The following is a 20,254-nucleotide window of genomic DNA, read 5'->3' as shown; positions in this document are numbered from 1 at the left end:
TGTGGATTAGCTGGGAGTCTTTTCAAATATGTTCTATATTAGAGTTTGTAAACTGGGCACTTGATGTACACCACATGGCTGCCGTGGAAGACACGTGAAGTTTTTGTTCTGAGCTTTAAAAAAAAATCACACTCCTTTGCTCCACATTATTTAGACAACATTTGACAAAGTGTCAAGAAGTCCTAAAAAAGCAACAACCAACATAACCCTGGCTGTGACTCTGAGTTGGGATCATGGGGAACAAAAACGGGCTGTATTATTACTGGAGGGAAAAGACACAAACTTGAAAAATTCTATTATTTAAGGGACATGCTGGGAGAGTGGTTAATTGCCCAAACAGTGGGCTAGATGACAACTGATAAAACAGAGATATGTAAGTATGCCAGTGCTAAGAAGTATAAAATGCCTCATTATGGACAGGTAGCATGAAAAGTAATGCCTCCATTAAGCCATTAATAAAAGGGTCCAACTGGGAGAAAATATTTGCAAATGATGCTACCAACAAGGACTTAATTTCCAAAATGTACAAACAGCTCAAAAAACTCAATACCAAAAAGCCAATTAACCCAATCAAAAAATGGGCAGAGGACCTAAATACTCATTTCTTCAAAGACATACAGATGGCCATTAGGCACATGAAAAGATATTCCACATCACTAATTGTTAGAAAAATACAAATCAAAACTACAATGAGGTATCACCTCACTCTAGTCAGAACAGCCATCATCAAAAAGTCTACAGATTACAAATGCTGGAGAGGTATAGAAAAAAGGGAAACCTCCTACACTGTTGGTGGGAATGTAAATTAATGTAGCCACTGCAGAAAACAATATGGAGATTCCTTTAAAAACTTCATTTAGAGTTACCATGTGATCCAGAAATCCCACTCCTGGATATGTATCTGAACAAAATTATAATTCAAAAAGATACAAGCTCCCCAAAGTTCACCACAGCACTATTTATAGTAGCCAAGACATGGAAGCAATCTAAATGTCCATCAACAGATGAATGGATAAAATGGATAAAGACACACACACACATGAATATTACTCAGCTATAAAAAAAAATGAAATAATGCCATTTGGAGCAACATGGACAAACCTAGAGATTATCATACTAAGTGAAGTAAGTCAGAGAAAAGCAAATATCATAGTATCACATGTGGAATCTAAAATATGATACAAATGAATTTATTTAAAAAAAAGACTCACAGAGAAACAAACCTATGGTTACCAAAGGGGAAAGTGGGTGAAAGGAGTTTTGGATTAGCAGATACAAACTGCTATATATACACCAGATAAGCAACAAGGTCTTATTGCATAACACATGGAAATATATTCAATATCTTGTAATAATCTACAATAGAAAAGAATCTGAAAAAGAATACATACATATTCAACTGAATCACTTTGCTATAGACTAGAAATGAAAACATTGTAAATGAACTATACTTCAATTTTAAGCAATCCTGAGGAACAAAAACCAAGCAGGAGGCATAACTCTTCCAGACTTCAGGCAATTATTACAAAACCAAAGTTATCAAGACAGTGTGGTACTGGTACCAGAACAGACATACAGACCAATGGAACAGAATAGAGAATCCAGAAATAAACCCAAACACCTATGGTCAATTAAGCTTCAACAAAGGAGGCAAGCATATAAAACGGGAAAAAGACAGTCTTTTCAGCAAGTAGTGCTGCTAAAACTGGACAGCTGCATGCAAATAAATGAAACTGGAACATACCCTCACACCATGCACAAAAATAATAAATAATAAAAGGGTCCAAAAAAGAGTTGAGGCAAGCAAACATCAAAATACAGTTCCACTCAACATCTACTTCAGAAAACCTCTAGTCTATGGGTTCTAATAGGTTAAGATAATGTCTGTAAAGTAGGAGAATTCCAGGCACCTGCTGAACTTTCAAACCACTTTTTTCTTAATTGACGTGTAGTTGATTTTCAGGTTGCTACTGTGTTTGCTGTTGAGACGAAACTGTGCTCCCATGTACTTCAGCGACGAACCCAGTGAATTCCTATCCCTCCCTTAAAACCCAGCTCAGGAGTTCCCGTGTGGCGCAGTGGTTAACGAATCCGACTAGGAACCATGAGGTTGCGGGTTCGGTCCCTGCCCTTGCTCAGTGGGTTAACAATCCGGCGTTGCCGTGAGCTGTGGTGTAGGTCGCAGACGCGGCTCAGATCCCGCGTTGCTGTGGCTCTGGCGTAGGCCGGTGGCTACAGCTCCGATTCAACCCCTAGCCTGGGAACATCCATATGCCGCTTGAGCGGCCCAAGAAATAGCAACAACAACAAAAAAAAAAAAAAAAAAACAAACCAGCTCAAAACTCCCCTTCCAAGCCTTCCTTGGCCACCACCCCACCACAGGCAGTGTGAGGTGCTACTTGGCTGGTGACTCCAGTGCACAGTCTTACACACCAAGAGCCCCTCCTATGGATTCAGGAGTAATTTAAGGGTGAGGCACACAAACTCTTCATCTGTGCCTCTAACATCTAATTAGAAGCATACTTGGTCAGTGAAAGAACCCAAAGTGCTAGAAGGAAAAAAGGCAGGAAAGCAGGCCTGTGGAAGCACCTAAATGAGTTCCAAGTTCATCAGCGAATGGACACATCCGAGGTCTCCCCCAACACTAAAGCAGTGGTCTTCGTGTGCGTGGAAGAAATGGTTCCAGGACGCCCAGGTACCAAACTCTGGCGGACGCTCAAATCCCTTTTACAAAAGGGCATAATATTTGCTTATAAACTACACATATTCTCCCGTATACCTGAAATCCATCTCTAGATTACTTAGAATACCTCCTACAAGGTAAATGTTATGTAAATAGTTGCCAATACCTGGCAAACTCATGGTTCACTTTTTGGAACATTCTTGAGGCTTTTTTTTTCCCCCATAATATTTTCCATCCCCAATTGCCTGAATCTGCAGATGCTGAACCTGCAAACACGAAGTGCGAGAGGGCCTACCATACCTCTGTGTGGAAAGCAATACGCCTCTCCATGCTGCTCGAACAGAATCCAATCCCTTGCAAAGTTCCTTGGAGTTATTTCTGCCGCTCTGTAGACAGCATCGCTGTATGCTCACAAGACAGCTCTGACTACCACTTCTCTTTCTCCTGGGTCAATGTAAACCCACGCCTACCTCCGTGGCAGCTCAGCTGTACCACGGCTTTGGGAACAGCCCCTCCCCCCAGGCTCTCCAGTCTGGCTGCGTGGAAACAGCTGACCTCTGGAGCACTGAGCAGGGAAAGGCAGGCCCCCTCTCCATCACGTGGTCATGGATGGGGGCTGAGGATGGGAACTCAGGTGAAAGTATTTTTCAGATAACACACAGCAGCCATCTCTCTGCTTGCTCCTTGGGGTGCCCATGGAAGGTTAGAGTAGCAGTCAGTCCCCCTCATCCTCCAAGGGAAACTGAGTGGCCCTCCCTCCAGGGTTTTTTATCTGCTGGGCTCTGGAGACAGGGTTCAGTCAACAGCCTATGAAAATGCTGAGACCTAACACATACCAAAAAGAGTATTCATTTGTCTGCAACTACTTTTAAAACCTGCAAAAATTAAAATGAATACGTATTCAACTAAAATGTTTATCAAATATAACATTGCATCAACTCAAATACTATTTTCATATAAAGACATTTATCATAGAATATAGGTGAGTTTTCACTAACTGGAAATGACATGGGATGGGTTCTCCAAAAGTAAGCTCTCTGTGAGCCTCAAGCTTATTCTGTCCATCTGAAGGTCAAAATAGCCCACCCGTCCCTGCATTCTGATTCCTCTGACCATCTCCAAGCCTCCTCAGTCTGCCAGACTTGTCTAAAAAGACTGAAACTCAATTGGAGGCATACTTCAATCCTTTTTTGTAGACAAAAATGTGTTGTAGAAATATTTGAATATGCACAAAAGAAATCAGCAAGAAGACACTCCTCACTTGGGTCAATAATTGATGGTGACGTTTGGTGGCATCAGCACCTTTCTTGAGCCTTCACCAACCACATGGAATAAGCTGACAAGCCTACTCCTCTTGAAGAAAAAATAAACTTTCTAAATGGATTTCCTTTCAAGGTGGGCTGGCAATTCAGCAGATGCAGGCGGGCAAAAGTCTTCACAGTGTGAACAGCATGTTTATTTTAATGCATATGTACAAAACAGACTAATTTGAAGTTCTTCCATTTTTTTTTTCTTTACACCATTCTCATCGAGAGAGTAAAAAAATGTTCCCCACCATTTCCTGCTGAGAGAGAACTGTAAGCCTGTGAAAGCAAAGGAAGAACTCTGCAACTTGTGAAATGTCTTCAGGGCTAAACAATTTCATCCTTTTTTGTTCTGCATGGGCAGTCATACCTGGGTATCTCCTTCATCTCTTTGAGGCAAAACCCAGCCTCTTCAGCCTAGAACCCAATCGATACCCACCTGTCCTAGCTGACCTCAACTGTTAATATTCCCCAAGAAATATTTGTTTACCATGGATATCATCTCCTTACTTTCTTCACCCTCATTCAACCCATTCCCAAAGCACTAGCTTCATCCAGACTCTTCTCCTCACCTGAAAAGCTCAACCCCAAACCTTCTGGGGCACAGGTGAAAGTCCAGTCCCCTCTCTCAGGCTTTTAATCTGACTAAACCCTAACAGCCTTTCCTTCTCCAAAATCCCATAACAGAGCTCCAACCCACAATTTCATCCTGAAATGTATGCCCTTTCATATTATTTAAAAGTTATGTCTATTTACTGTTTATTTCACTAATTAGATTCCCATCTTCTTTGGAGGAAAGGATTGTGACTCATGCAAATTTTCTCTCCAGTACCTAGTAAACATTCAGTGCCTGTTATTTTAATTTGTTTTGAAATAGTAGATCTAATGTATGAACTGCTATTTTAGCTATTGGTATGCCCACCAAATGGAATTTCATAGCTTCATATGGAGAGATTTAATGAGTGATATTGTAAGAATACAGTATAGCAGCATCTCTTCATCATAATCCATTTGACATGCTTGCCTTAAAATTAACTACCATTGCCATTTTGACCAATTTATTATTGGAAGTACAGGAATGATACCCAAATATATCTTAGCATTTTCCAATTAGCAAACACTGAGGGGGGTTTTGTTCTCCATGTCAATATTGATGAATATAATCCTAGCATTCAATTCAATGTACTTCAAAAACAGAGAGATGAGCATTTTAAAATTTATCAGTAGTGAAATTAAAGGTAACAAGGCAGGGGAAAAACGTATCATTTTGGCATTTTTACCATACCTTCCTCGGAATGGGATTGTCTCTGAGAAACATTCTGATAAGCCCTTGTGATGATGAGAAAGTAAGGATCTGGCAGTCAGAGAAGATCTTGAAATTCCTCTAAGGGAAGCTGGGAAAGGAATTTCTTTGTTGTTTTAGAACGAGCCAGGAAGAGGAGGACAGAAAGAAAGGAAAAGCGGGCAGAACCAGGGGAATATCTTGTGATAAAGCTCTTTGCTCCTTTTCTATGTGGAGAGAGACAAAAGATGACCCCAAAAGGATTTTGGAGAATGCATTATAGACTTTTAATGTGTTTACTATGTGAAATATGATCCCAACTTCATATGTCACCTAAGTCTTCTTCTATCAAACTACTCAATTAATTCTCTGCAGAACTCAAACTGTATAAAACTCAGTCTCTACACAACTCATTCTTTTCTCACCTCAACCTTTATTCAACTTGATCTCTGCCCAAATCAACCTCTACTCAAATCAAATTCTTCCCAACTGTATCCACTCAGTTAAATCCCTTCTCAATTCAATACCTGAATCAGCTCAAACTCAATTTAATTCAAACTCTACTTAAGTAACTCTATTCAATTGAGTTCCTTTAATTTACATCTGCTTACAGGTGCTTTGTGAGAGGATAGTTTTTGGAATTTGAAGAGGTTGGTATTTCACATTTAGGCTATAACAGTGTAGGTCAAAGAAAAACACAAATGCACTTGTCAAAGAAGGTCCTCAGAATGTCAGTTCATTGTGAATTTGCAGAAATCTTGCAGAGGATGGATTTCTACAGACCATGGTTTTCAGGCATTCAAATAAGCTTATTAGACATTAAAGGAACAAGGGCTCCCAGTTGATATGAGAGTTACACACATTTCTTAAATCTTTGAAGGCATATGTAGATCACATGAAAGTAGGAAAAATCCTTTAGAACTCCTCAAATACAACATGATATTCAATATTTTTTGTATTTCTGGGAAAATCATTTCTAGTTAAGTAGCTCTTTACGCCTAAGAAATGGAAATCACCTGTGCAAAATGTTATCACCAGGCAGTATCAGGAATACAACATTGGAAGAACAAGGAACTCAGAACCCAGAGGCAGGACCCTGAAGATACCTAGCCCAGAATGCCCCCAGCTGGAGAGCAAGACTGTGCCACTGAGCAAGTAGAAAAATAAGTCATTTTTAGGTAGTCAGTGACAGGTGTTTTACAAAGCATACTGTGAATAGCAAACCTCCTTAGAGAGTGTATTCAAGAAGTATTTATTATTTAAAGGGCTTTAAAAGGGTACACCTGCCATAACAGGGTGGCATGAAGAATGGTAATTATCTACCACCTTTTGAAATACCACTAAAATAAATTAAAAGAATTAAAAATGCACAATGCAAAAGGATTAAAAAAAAAAAAAACAGGGAGGAGACAAACGCTAATGAGTGGCCATCAACAAATTTTCAAAGCCAGAAAGTAGAGAGGGGAGTACTAACAATTCTAACAAAAGGGAGGAATCCAGTATCAAAATCAGAGAAAAAATATTTAAAAACAAATAAAAGCAAATCATCTGCAGTACTGTGGAAAGGTTCACAAGTAGATGGACCAGGAATCAGAAAGTGGGATAAGGAGTTCCATCATCGCTCAATTGTAATGAACCCGGCTAGTATCCACGGGGACGTGAGTTTGATCCCAGGCCTTGCTCAGTGGGTTAAGAATCCAGCGTTGCCATGAGCTGTGGTGTAGGTGGCAGACACAGCTCAGATCTAGCATTGCTGTGGCTGTAGTGTGGGCTGGCAACTGCAGCTCTGATTTGACCCCTAGCCTGGGAACTTCCATATGCTGCATGTGCAGTCCTAAAAAGACCAAAAAAAAAAAAGAAAAAAAAAAAATGGGATGAGACCCAGGGAGGAAAATCTGTATACAGAGTAGAAAGTGATCAAACCCTAAGGACTCTTTTCCCCTCCCTCATTTCCCTATAGCCAGGCAAAGGCCTTCTCCCCAGTGCTTAGGAGACTGGAAATTTACTCTCTAGAAAAAAATGGGCCAGAAAGACTTACAACTATTAGGTCGTGAAGAAGTGACATGAAGCATGGAGCTTAAAAGAGAGGATTAAGGAAAGACTTCCCAGCATAATACTGCATCTATATCCCCTTACTCTGCTGCTGGAAACTGCATACCCTCCAGGAAAGATATCAACATGTTCTTGCCTAAAGAAATTGAACAGCATGAGAGGAGGAAAACTCCATAGGTACCGATGTTGACTGTCTTAATGACAAAGTCAGATCACTGCCCAAGGACCACATACTCTACTGCTAACTTCCATTTTGCTTTCAAGTGATTATTGTTTTAATTATAAGATAGGAAAGGATTCCCAAACATTTGGGCAAGGTTGGCAGCCTTATACTACCTGATTTCAAGACCTGTGATAAGCTGCAATAATGTTCACCTAGGATAGACATACAGAATGATGAAACACAAACAGGTTTTTAATGAACTCATTTGATGACAAGTGTATTCTTTGAGGAAAGAATTGTCTTATTAGCAAACAGCACTGGAACAATAGGATACTCACATGGAGAAAAATAAATTCACACTATACACAAAATTAACTCATAAGAGGTAAAACCATAAACCCTCTAGAAGAAAACACAGAAAAAAGTTCCCACCACTTTGGTTAAGATTTTTCTTATATGTAACATAAAAAATACCTAATTTAAAAGGAAAAAATGACGATTTATATTTAAAGTTGAAATTTTTTTTTTAATTGAAAGACATATTTTAAAATGAAAAGCTCAGCCACAATTTGGGAGAAAATATACAAAGGATCTGTATCCTGAAAAGAATTCTTACTCCTCAATAATAGGATAAATAACCTAATTTTTTAAAAATAGCAAAACAGGAGTTCCCGTCGTGGATCAGTGGTTAACGAATCCGAGTAGGAACCATGAAGTTGCGGGTTAGATCCTGCCCTTGCTCAGTGGGTTAACGATCCGGCGTTGCCCTGAGCTGTGGTGTAGGTTGCAGACGAGGCTTGGATCCCGAGTTGCTGTGGCTCTGGTGTAGGCTGGTGGCTACAGCTCGGATTAGACCCCTAGCCTGGGAACCTCCATATGCCGCGGGAGCGGCCCAAAGAAATAGCAAAAAGACAAATAAATAAATAAATAAAAATAGCAAAACAGACAACTTACACAAAAAAATAAATGTCAAATAAGCATATGAAAATATCTTGAATATCATTAGTCATCAAAGAATTGCAAATTAAAATCTCAAAAGAGATACCACTCTATTCAAATCGGCCCTAAATGTGATCAGGAATGACGTTATAAGAGGGGAGTAGAGGAGGATGTGCTTTCAAAAGAAGAAGGAAGGAGATATTCACCAATGATTACTAGAAGTAAGATTCGAGGCTGCCTGCTTTGAAGATGGAGGAAGAAGCCACCAGCCAAAGAAAGCAAGGAATGCCATTCTAGAAACTGAACGAGTCAAGAAAATAGGACCTCCCTTAGGGCTTCTGGAGGAAGTGAATGCAGTCTTGATTTCAGCCCAGGAAAACTTTCCTCAGACTCTGACCTTAAAAACTGTAAGTGATAAATTTGTGTTGTTTTAAGCTACTAAATTTGTAGTAATGTGTGGAAGCTCACACAACCCCCTAAAAATGAACGCCCAGTCCCCCTTTCCAAATTCCCATGCCCTTCTCCTTTTCAGTATGTGGCTCAGACCAAAAAAAAATCTGGGAGATACAAGAGAGCCTGCTATGAGGGTAGGGACTTTGTTTTATGCACTAACGTATCTCTAGGCATAAAATAATGCCATACACACAGTAGGTACTCATGGAGAAAAAGATTATAAGCTCAGTATAAAACTATCTTTAATATCCTAAGGTTGAAAGTAGATGATACATCTACAAAGAAAGAATAAAAAATATAATATTAAAAATAAAAACAAAGAGCTCTTTGAAATTGAAAATATCTTGGCTGAAATTTTTTAAAATCCAATATAAAAGCTGGAAGAGGAGTTCCTGTCGTGGCTCAGCAGTTAACAAATCCTACTAGAAACTATGAGGTTGCAGGTTCAATCCCTGGCCTTGCTCAGTGAGTTAAGGATCCGGCGCTGCCGTGAGCTGTGGTATAGGTCACAGACACAGCTCAGATCCCACATTGCTGTGGCTGTGGCTGTGGCGCAGGCCGGCAGCTGTAGCTCCAATTAGACCCCTAGCCCAGGAACCTCCATGTGCCTTTGTGCGGCCCTAAAAAAAAACCAAAACAAAATTTAAAAAATTAAAAATTTTTTTAAAAATCTGGAAGAGTAGCATGAAAAAACCAAGGATAATAATATAGAAGATAAGAAAATTAGGATCAACTCTTACTTTTAGCCAAAGTTAGAGCTGAGATCCATGACCCAACTAACAGACGTTTCAGGCAGAGAGAACAGATACAGGAAAGAAATGGTAAAGAAATAAAATTAAAGAATTTTCCAAAACTGAAGGACATGGAGTTTGCATGCTGAGAAAGCCCACAAGTGCACAAAAAAATGAATTATAAAAAACTCACATAAAAGCACATTACCAGGAGTTCCCATTGTGGCTCAGTGGGTTAGCTGTTGTCTCCATGAGAATGTGGTTTCAATCCCTGGCCCCACTCAGTGGGTTAAGGATCTGGCGTTTCCACAAGCTGCAGAGTAGGTCACAGATGCAGCTTGGATCCATGTAGCTGTGGCTGTTGTGTAGGCCAGCAGCTACAGCTCCGATTAGACCCCTAGCCTGGGACCTTCCATACAACACAGGGGCAGCCATTTAAAAAATAAAAAAAAATTTTTAAAAAAGCACATCACCATGAAATTTTAGAATACCAAAGAAAGTTCTAAGGGATTACACAGATTTAACGACAACAACAACAGCAATAATATTCACTTACAAAGAAAATGTGAATTGGAATAGCATCTGACTTCTTAACAAGAAAACTAGATTATCTTGCTAAGAAAATAGAGGTGATAGATGTATTAGCTTTTATTGGGGAGAAATCCAATTACAGTATATATATGTATATCAAATCATCACATTGTACACTTTAAATATCTTAATTTTATTTGTCAATTATATTTCAATAAAACTAGAAGAAAAAAAAAACTGGGTTATTGAAGACAGTAAACAAGGGCTTCAAAATGCAGGCAGATGAGGACAGAATTCTTAACCAAGCCAAACAATTCATTAAGGTGTGGTATAGAATAAAGACATCTTCAGACTGCCCAAGAACTCAAAAAATATGTTTCTCAAGCAAGGCTGTGTTTCAGAACATGAAGGGATGGGAAAGGCATAGGATCTGAAAAGCAGGGTCCCGAGACCAGAGAAGTCCCATGGCGGCCCCCATTCTGCTGGCCCACAGAGCAAATTCTCTAGGGTTGGGCAGAATCAGACGTCTGGAGAAGATGGGGTGCTAAGTGTGAAGAGGGAGTGGGACCCATAGGGAGTTTTTCTATAAAATTTGTTTGAGTGTTTAAAAAAATATTGACATATGTTTGACAAAACTCTTGCGGCATTAGGAAGACAAATTATCAAGGCACACCTAGAAAACTAAGCCAATGAAAAAATAAGGCAATTATTCACATTAGGATTGAAAAGGTATAGAAGAAAGGACATGCAATCATCAAATGCACCTTGCTTCTGCAGAGAACAGCAGATACAGTCATAATAATGTAAATACTGAGCATTGATCTAAACTAAAATATGGCTGTAACTAGATTATGAGGAAGGGAAAAGGCAGAATAAGCAATGGGAACAGGGGAGAAAAAGGGCTAAGGCCTCATCTGCATTAGTTAGATATACTATAATAAACGTTAAACGAAATAGTTAAAAGAGTTTAATGGGATCACTTTCAGAAAGGCTGGGATAGAGGGTGGAGCAATGGACCAGGGGAATGGTTTTTTCTTGATAAGTTTTGAGTTCTAGTTCATTATGTTTATATATAAATGCATGTATTACTGTGATACAATAATTAATGCTCTTGTCAACACTAATAAAACTAAATAAAGGGCTCTGAGTGAGTTTAGATATAAAGAATTTCCACAAATGGTCTTAAGAGTTGTGACACCAGAGAGTGATACCCCTCAGTCACCTAGAGCAGGGTGGGACCAGCAGATGAAGAAATCCCAAGGAACACAGAGTGGTGGAAGAGAGACCACTTTTTAAATACATCTGGTTCAGAGTTTTTATCAATCCCTTTGTGAGAAGGAAAAAAACCATATATAGTTTTCAGGTTTTTTTGCACATCAGATTTTTATGGTCTCTTCCACAGTGTAGGTGCCATCATTCTCAACAAACATGCTCATCACCCCCTGCAAGTCCTGAGGTCAAGGGCCCTTCACACATGTCAGAGACAGAAATCTTCACTGGCTGGAACCAAGGGGCAGGTTCAAAGAAAGAGTTCCTCTGAGAGAATGCTAATACAAACTGATCTTTGTTTGAACCATTCAAACAACACACATGTAAACACACACACACAGAGTGTGTTCTTGGGAGGAAATGTTTTAAACCATTGTCTTCGGGCTTCATTTACTGAGCATTTGCTGTTCCTCTCTCCCTCCCTTCTCTTTTTGGTTGGTGTACAACTTTTTAATTGAACATCCACTTCCATCTTAACTAGAACAATGAAGCATAAATTGCATTGTTTGAGCTGAGTTTAAGGCAAAGAAAGTTCTAGTCCATGGCATGCCTTGGAACAGCAGAGAATGATAATGCCAAAACCGACTACAAAAGCAATGAACTATACCAGAAAATTGCTCTGATTTAGAGGATCTTGTGGCATTGGATATTTCTGAATCCTAAGGCTGTATATGTTATGGCCATCTAGCTATATCTTCATAAACATATTTTCTTTTTTTTTTCATTTTCACAAACATATTTTTATTGCTGAAATAGCCCCACCGAGCTTGAGAGTCTGCCATCTAATAGTCCGTAAAATAAACTTTGACTTTGAAAAAAAACACTGTTTCAAAACAATGCACAGTTATTATTTTTTTTAAAAAAATCAAATTATGTTCAAAGAGTTGCTTGTATAACCCAGAAGCAGTGGGGATTCAAGAATCAAATGGCAGACCCAGCATGGGAGCCCAGCAAACCCTAGCTAGAAAGAAAATAGGTTGTAAGTTTGTAGACACAGATGGAGGTATTTCTAAATAAAATGAAGAACTTCTAAACACTTCTCTTTTTTTTTTTTTGTCTTTTTGTCTTTTTGCCATTTCTTGGGCCGCTCCTACGGCATGTGGAGGTTCCCAGGCTAGGGGTCCAATCGGAGCTGTAGCCACCGGCCTACGCCAGAGCCACAGCAACGCGGGACCCGAGCCACGTCTGCAACCTACACCACAGCTCACGGCAGCGCCGGATCGTTAACCCACTGAGCAAGGGCAGGGATCGAACCCGCAACCTCAGGGTTCCTAGTCAGATTCGTTAACCACTGCGCCACGACGGGAACTCCAAAACACTTCTCTTTTTTTAACCTACAATGAAAGAGGCTTCTAAAACCCTTCTTTCTGTAGTTACAAAGAAAGAGCATTTTGCAGTAGGTTTTATGAAGGCCTGTTCACCATGAAAAGTCCTGTGACTTCAATATTGCTGTGGTCCTGAGGAGTCATTTCAGGCACTTCTGGCTGGTAGCCTGTGTGGAGGGCTTGGTAAATGGCTCCAGGGCAACAACCCCAATGAAGCCTATACCCTGTGTGCAGATCTCTGTGGGCCACACATGTATATATGTGGACACTTGGATGTGAATTGCTTAGCCATCTTGTTAAGTATCATGGAATGAGGTTGCTATTAGGTGATGGTTACATAGTGTGGGTTCAACTCTTTAGTGACAGCATTGTATCATGATTCACGTCACAGGCCCTGGCACTCAGTCTCCCTTGGTTCAAATCCCAGCTCAAACACCTGCTTGCCCATTCTGTGCTTCTGTTTTCTTGTCTTATAAAATGAGAATGAGAATAGTATCTCTTTCACAGGGTTTTGGGAAGATTAAATGAGTAAATAAATGTAAAGCGCTTAGAAAAGTACCTGACCCAGAATAAGTGTTACCTAAGGATGGACTCCTGCTACTGCTCTTAGATTATCTATTTGTTATCAAAGTCAGCACTAAAGAAAGACAGGTTTATTCATGAAAGGGAACTGATTCTGGTAAGGGCAACCAAATATTGAGTGCAAGACAGTCATGTCCACACTGGGGTGCCAGGTAGGCTACACCTCTAGGTTCAAACCCTAACTTCCCCACCTTAGCTACTGGAATAGAATAGAAATTACTCCAGTTATGCCCAATCTAAAATGTTTTTGTGAGGATGAAATGAACTTCCATCAGTGAAAGTAGTTGACACATAGCAAGGGCTCCCTAAACAGTATTTCACTTTTTTTTTGGCCACACCCACGGGATATGGAATGTCCCAGGCCAGGGACCGACCTCGAGGCATAGCAGCAGCCGAAGCCACAGCATTTGGAATGGATAAGCAATGAGGTCCTGCTATATGGCCCAGGAAACTACATCTAATCACTTGTGATGGAATACAATGGAGGATAATGTGAACAAAAGAAGGTTTATATATGTATTACTGGGTCACTTTGCTGTACAGCAGAAATTGACAAAACATTGTAAACCAACTATAATAAAAACAATTTTTTAATAGATAAATAAATAAACATAGCCCAAAACAAGAAATAAAGAAAAAGTGAGTGCATTTAAAAGTGAAAGATGCTTTAGTCTCGGGCAACAAATAGGACATGAACTCAGAGGAAGAGGGGTCTTAAATAAGTGCATGCCTCTATCATTATTCCAGATAAGTCCAGGTACCATATGTACCAGTGCTATGTACCAACATCTCCATGTTGTAAAGCAACCAACTCTCAAATATTCTTGTTAAAGAGAAAATAAATTCTGAACAATATGTCCAGTTTTCTTAATGCCTTTCTTTTCAATTAGCAGTCTACTCTCGTGTTTTTTAAAACATTCTCTCTCCTTCTGCTTGTTTTTAATGATAAAGATTCCGATACAAAATTTCAGCAGCAGCAGCAACACAGGAAAATAAAAATTCCATACCAAAATTGAAAAAAGAATCATTTCTCCCCAAATCTTTGACAAAACACAAAAAAAAGGAGAGCTTTGTTTGATATCTTCTGATCTTCCAAGCTGGTGAGAGCTGGAGAATGGAATCACTTAAATAACTCAGATTGTTTCCCTTTACAAAACAGAATAGTAGTGGGAACATTTTTGTGACTCCAAGGAAGCAAATGTTTCTAATTAGTGAACAAGATCAGCGGAGGTAGCAGCTCGGGGCATCTGTGCCTCTCATTAGGCGTACTATCCCGCGGAGCAAAGCAACAAAATTGCCTGAATTCTCTTTGTGAAGGCTGCCACCTACTGAATACTCCTCGGTATTACACCTGGCTTCAAGCATGGGAAATGATGGGAGGATAAGGATCACTTACGTGGTGATCCTGTGAAGGGGTGAGACTTTTTTACCAAAAGAAGACAAGAAGGGAACATGGCAGTGACGTGGCAGGATACAGATGTGGGTACAGGACCGGTTAGGTTGGAAGGCTTGTGTGGAGCAGGTGCTTACTGGGCCTTCCGAGGGTCATTAGGGTTTAGCATAGGAGTGAGGTGAAGTGGAAGAGGTAGTTTGGGGACAGAGAGATGACAAAAGCCATGATAGGGACAGGGTCCAGGGAGCAGATGAACCTGGCTGTAGGAGACTGTTCACACTGGGAATTTGCAGGAAATGAGATTCAGTACGAGGGCCTTGGGTTGATGCCTTAGGACTTTTCTCCCAAAGGCAAAAAGAAACCCCTGAAGTTTTACCAAAGCCTCAGCAAATGACTCTTGAGAATGCTATGGTAATCCTTTCACAATATGTACTCATAGGAAATCATGCTGTATGATTTAAATGTGCACAATGTTCTTCATTAATTACACCTCAAAAAAGCTGGTGAAAATTAAAAATAAGCAAAATAAATAACAACAAAATTTAAAAGAACCAACGGATTAGGGGAATAGTTTAATTAGAAATCACTGCAGTGGTCTCTTGGGCTAGACCATGATGGAAGGTAATATAAGAAAGGGAATGTATATGTAAGTATGACTGAGTCACTTTGCTATACAGCATTGTATACACAACATTGTAAATCGACTATAATTTTTAAAAAAAATTTTTTTTGTCTTTTATCTTTTTAGGGCTGCACCCATGGCATATGGAGGTTTCCAGGCTAGGGGTCTAATCGGAGCTGTTGCTGCCGGCCTACACCAGAGCCACAGCAACGCCAGATCTGAGCCATGTCTGTGACCTACACCACAGTTCACGGCAACACCGGATCCTTAACCCACTGAGCGAGCCCAGGGATCAAACCCGCAACCTCATGATTCCTAGGCATATTCGTTTCCTCTGTGCCACAACAGGAACTCCGTAATTAAAAAAAAAAAAAGATTTTTAATGAAAATATCTTTGTCCAACTTTCTTTACTTAGTATGTCAAATATTATGAGATCACTAATACATGAAATCTAATAAAAAATGATACAAAAGAACTTACAAAACAGAAACAGACTTAAAGATTTTGAAATCAGGAGTTCCTGTTGTGGCTCAGGGAAAACGAATCTGACTAGCATCCATGAGGATGCAGGTTTCATCCCTGCCCTTGCTCATAGGGATAAGGATCCGGCGTTGCCTTGAGCTGTGGTATAGGTTGCAGATCCGGCTTGGATCCCACATTACTGTGGCTGTGGCATAGGCCAACTGCTACAGCTCTGATTTGACCCCTAGCCTGGGAACCTCCATGTGCCGTGGGTGCGGCCCTAAAAAGATAAAAATTAAAAAAAAAAGATTTTGAAACCAAACTTACAGTTATCAAAGGGGAAATGTGGTGGGGGAGGGATTAATTGGGGGGTTGGGGTCAACATATACACACTACTACATATGGAATAGATAAGTAACAAGGACCTACTGTATAGCACAGGGAAATCTGCTCAATACTGTGTAATAACCTATATGGGAGAAGAATCTGAAAAGGAATGGATATACATACATATGTGTGTGTGTGTGTGTGTGTGTGTGTGTGTGTGTGTGTATAATTGATTTACTTTGCTGTATACTTGAAACTAACCCAACTTTGTAAGTCAACTATACGGCAAAAAAAAATTTTAAGTGAAAAAAAATCACTGCAATGATTTGCAATCATGATGCAATCAACAGTAATCCTCTTGACTCTGGAAACTGTCTCAAAGAAAACTATTCAGATAAAGATTGACACAATAATCTGAAAGATAAAATAGCCATCCTAACACCATCCTGGGCCACCATTCTCCACCGGTACCCAGAGCTATAGAACCTGTGGCTACCCGCAAGCACCATCAACAATGGAGCCCCACCCCTGCTCCCCAGGACACTGGAGCCCCAGTTCTACCCACATATGCCCTTCTGTCTCTGCCCCCATGAAGGCAGTCCTACCACATGTCTGCTTCATTCATTTGTTCTAAAATGTATTAAGAGAACACTGACATTAGCATTAGGGGAGCATGGAGTTCCCGTCGTGGCTCAGTGGTTAACGAATCTGACTAGGAACCATGAGGTTGAGGGTTCAATTCCTGGCCTCCCTCAGTGGGTTAAGGATCCAGCATTGCAGTGAGCTGCAGCGTAGTTCACAGGCACGGCTCAGATCCCATGTTGCTGTGGCTGTGGCATAGGCCAGCAGCTGTAGCTCCGATTAGACTCCTAGCCTGGGAACCTCCATATGCCACAGGTGAGGCCCTAAAAAAGACAAAAAAAAAAAGCATTAGGGGAGCAAAGGTGAAAAGACATAAGTTGTCCCTTCCCTCAAGGGACTTACTGTCTAAGAGAGCAGCGAGAAAGCAGCAAGATAGTAATTAAATAACTACACAAATGCTAGTATAAAAGTATTGAGGACTATAAACTCAAGGCTGTGAGAGTCTAAGTAAGGACAACTGGGCTAGTCCAAGAGTAGAGGGAAGCATGTAGGGATATTCTTAGCAAGGAAACAATATTTGGCCAATACCATATTCTCCCCTTGCCCACAGGACTCCAGTGGATGCCTGAAACCACAGATAACACCAAACCCATATATACCTTGTTTTTTCCTATGCTTACATCCCACCATAAGGTATAATTCATAAATTAGGCACAGTAAGAGGTTAACAACAATCGCTAATAATAAAGTAAAACAGTTATAACAATATACCCTAATAAAAATTATATGAATGTGGTCTCTTTCAAATTATCTTATTATATAAATTCAACAGCTTCTTCATCTTAACTAAGCACTTACCATGCACTGAATTATAACTTTTGCAGTTTTAGGAGCCACAGAAAAACCAGCACAAATTTCTTTTTTGTTCACAATTTCTCGAGTAAAAGTTTTGTTCTTAGCATAGATCTTAGCAACTGCAGTCTATGATATTTTTCTTTCCGTTTTAAGTCAAGAAAATTCACCTTTTCTCTTCTAGGAAGCACTTGAAGGCTTTTCTTTGGCACACCTGAATTGCCAGTATCACTACTCCTGCACTTTGAGACCATTAGGAAGTAAAATGAGGGTGACATGAACACAAGCACTGTGATATCTCAAGGGTCCATCCGACAACAAAGGTGGCTGCTAAGTGATTGACAGGAGGATGCGCTGGATAAAAGGATGATTCACAGCCCTGGAGGGAAGAAGCAGACAGCACGAGACTTCAGCTCACTTCTCAGGAAGGCGCGCCATTTAAATCCTACCAATTGTTTATTTCAGGAGTTTTCCGTTTAATACTTATGGACCACTGTAAACTGTGAATTGTGGGTAACTGGGGAACTTCTGTTTGTGTTGATTATGGTTGCAGTAGAGGGTCCTTTTAGTGGCGCTTCTGCCATAAGGGGGCAGTCACCGGGTTTGGTGACATCAGGTCAGGTTCCATCTTTTTTTTTTAAGCCACACCCAGGAGTTCCCTTTGCGGCTCAGCGGTTAGCGAACCCGACTAGCATCCATGAGGATGCGGGATTGATCCCTGGCTTCGCTCAGTGGGTTAAAGATCCTGCATTGCTCTGAGCTGTGGTGCAGGTCGAAGACCCTGCTCGATCCCAAGTTGTTGTGGTGTGACCTGGGCCAGCGGTTATAGCTTCGATTGGACCCCTAGCCTGGGAATCTCCATGTGCCATGTGTGTGGCCCTAAAAAGATAAGAAAAAATTTAAAAATTCATATAGACACACCCAAGAGCATATGGAAGTTCCGGGCCAGGGATTGAAACCCAGCCAGTTGCGCGCAACCTATGCCAGCAGCCTCATCGCCAAATCCCTAACCCAGTGTGCTGGCTGGGGATGGAACCAGTGCCTCTGCAACTATCTGGTTGTAGTCAGATTCTTAACATACTGTACCACAGCTGACAATTCATGCTCCACCTTTTTTCAGCTCTAGTTCTCTGAATAAATCACTTTAATTCTTGGTCTCAGTTTGCTCATGTATAAAATGGGGAGAGTAATGAGAATTAAATGACACAATAGTATGCCTACAATAAACATTAGGTGGTATCTTTTTTGATATTATTAATCCTCTCTGCTTTTAAATGGAGTGTGGACAATGAAGAAGGAGAGGAAAAGAGATCTTCATTTAAAGACTGGAACTGCTATATGGCCATTTATATGTGATATATTATTGAACTTTAAGATGCTAGATAGATCATAGGACCCATCACGACATAGAAACAAAGAAAAACTAATAATGCCAAAAAAAATTTTTTTGAGGACGTTGCTCTAGTGGCGCAGCAGATTAAGGATTTGGCATTGTCACTGCTGTGGTACAAGTTCCAACCCTGGCCCAGGAACTTCTACATGCTGCAGGAGCAGCCAAAATAGACAAATAATAATAATGATGCTATTAGAACTCTCTCTTAGCTATCTTAGTGGAAACTGAACCATTAATTTAACATCATTTCTGTGGGAAAATGCGTTCCCATCCAAACTGAACTAACCAAAAAAATCCTTTTGAATACAAAGCAGTTATAAATTGGTGACTGTCATTTTTTCCACATGGAATTCTGTAAGTAAGACCAGTGATTTACATATGATGAAAAGTAGTTGAAACATGGGGTTATGACTTCTGATGTCTGTTGGCTCTTCTATCTAGAAAAGACCGTACTGATACCGTGGTCCACTCCCTAACACACCTGGGAAACAGTCCTGGAAATTACATGACTTACCCAGTGATGGATAGATGCACCCAGGGCTAGAGCCTCTTCATCAGTTTCTTCTCCTACATCCCATTAACGTGCTGCCCCTAAACAAGTGGGACATTTTTTCTCCTCCATGCCTTTTATTATGTTCACAGGACCTGTCTAGGCTATGAAGAAAGAAAAACAAACACTTTGGAGAGTTTGTGTTGATTCAGCCCTTTTGAATAATCAGGCAATCCAAGCAAGTATCTGGATTGATTTAAAAAAAAAAACTAAAACGAAGTCTGGGATATTAAAATGTCTTAATCCTGTTCAGAATGATTTACAAAGAGATAAGAAAAACTTATGCATAGAAAGAAAAGATTGGAGAAAAGTATATAAAATGTGTGAAAACTGGCTGGTTTCCTATTTTTAATATTGTCTCTCTTTTTTCAAATTTTCTTTGATGGATGCATAAGTGTAACAGAAGTGGGGGGGGGGACTTCCACAAGGGGCAAAAAAGAAAAAATTCATATAGCAGACCAAAAACATAAAACTTCTCATAGTTGGGAGAAAAAGGTATTCACCTCCCAAAGCTCTTAATAATTCCTCTTTATACTCTGGCACCATAGAAATGCCAGAAGAACTGGGGTAAATATTTTTATTTTTTAATTGTATTGCCTGGAAACAATCCAATTCTCTAAAAATCAATTCCCAGAAAACTATTTCAGTAAATTGCCAAACTGACTTAGGACAAATTGGTTTTCAGGAAAATAAAAGAAAAAGACCTAAAGCTTCATTGCCAAATTGTTTGATGAAACACACCTAATTTATGTTATAAA

General features: G+C 40.0%; 1 long non-coding RNA gene across 4 annotated transcripts in view; it reads right to left on the bottom strand.

The window, feature by feature from the left end:
- Positions 1–20,254, bottom strand: part of LOC106507234 (uncharacterized) — a 47,545-nt gene that overhangs the window by 22,908 nt on the left and 4,383 nt on the right. The window contains exons 2-3 of one of the 4 annotated variants that reach the window (XR_014821532.1): positions 19,461–19,600; positions 17,724–17,932 (exon numbers count right to left, since the gene is read on the bottom strand). This is a non-coding gene — a long non-coding RNA (uncharacterized LOC106507234). Of the gene's footprint in view, positions 1–2,983; positions 3,231–17,723; positions 17,933–19,460; positions 19,601–20,254 lie in introns of those variants that run through there. The other 3 variants (XR_014821540.1, XR_014821530.1, XR_002335903.2) reach the window with 3 other exon arrangements.

This window comes from Sus scrofa, chromosome 1 (assembly GCF_054392235.1).
Source record: "Sus scrofa isolate SSC_HxYL_T2T_F1_AM1 chromosome 1, Sscrofa_HxYL_maternal_Yorkshire_Landrace_v2.0, whole genome shotgun sequence".
NCBI lineage: Eukaryota > Metazoa > Chordata > Mammalia > Artiodactyla > Suidae > Sus > Sus scrofa.
Note: the sequence above shows the minus strand (reverse complement) of the source record. Positions and strands in the feature narration are given on the sequence as shown.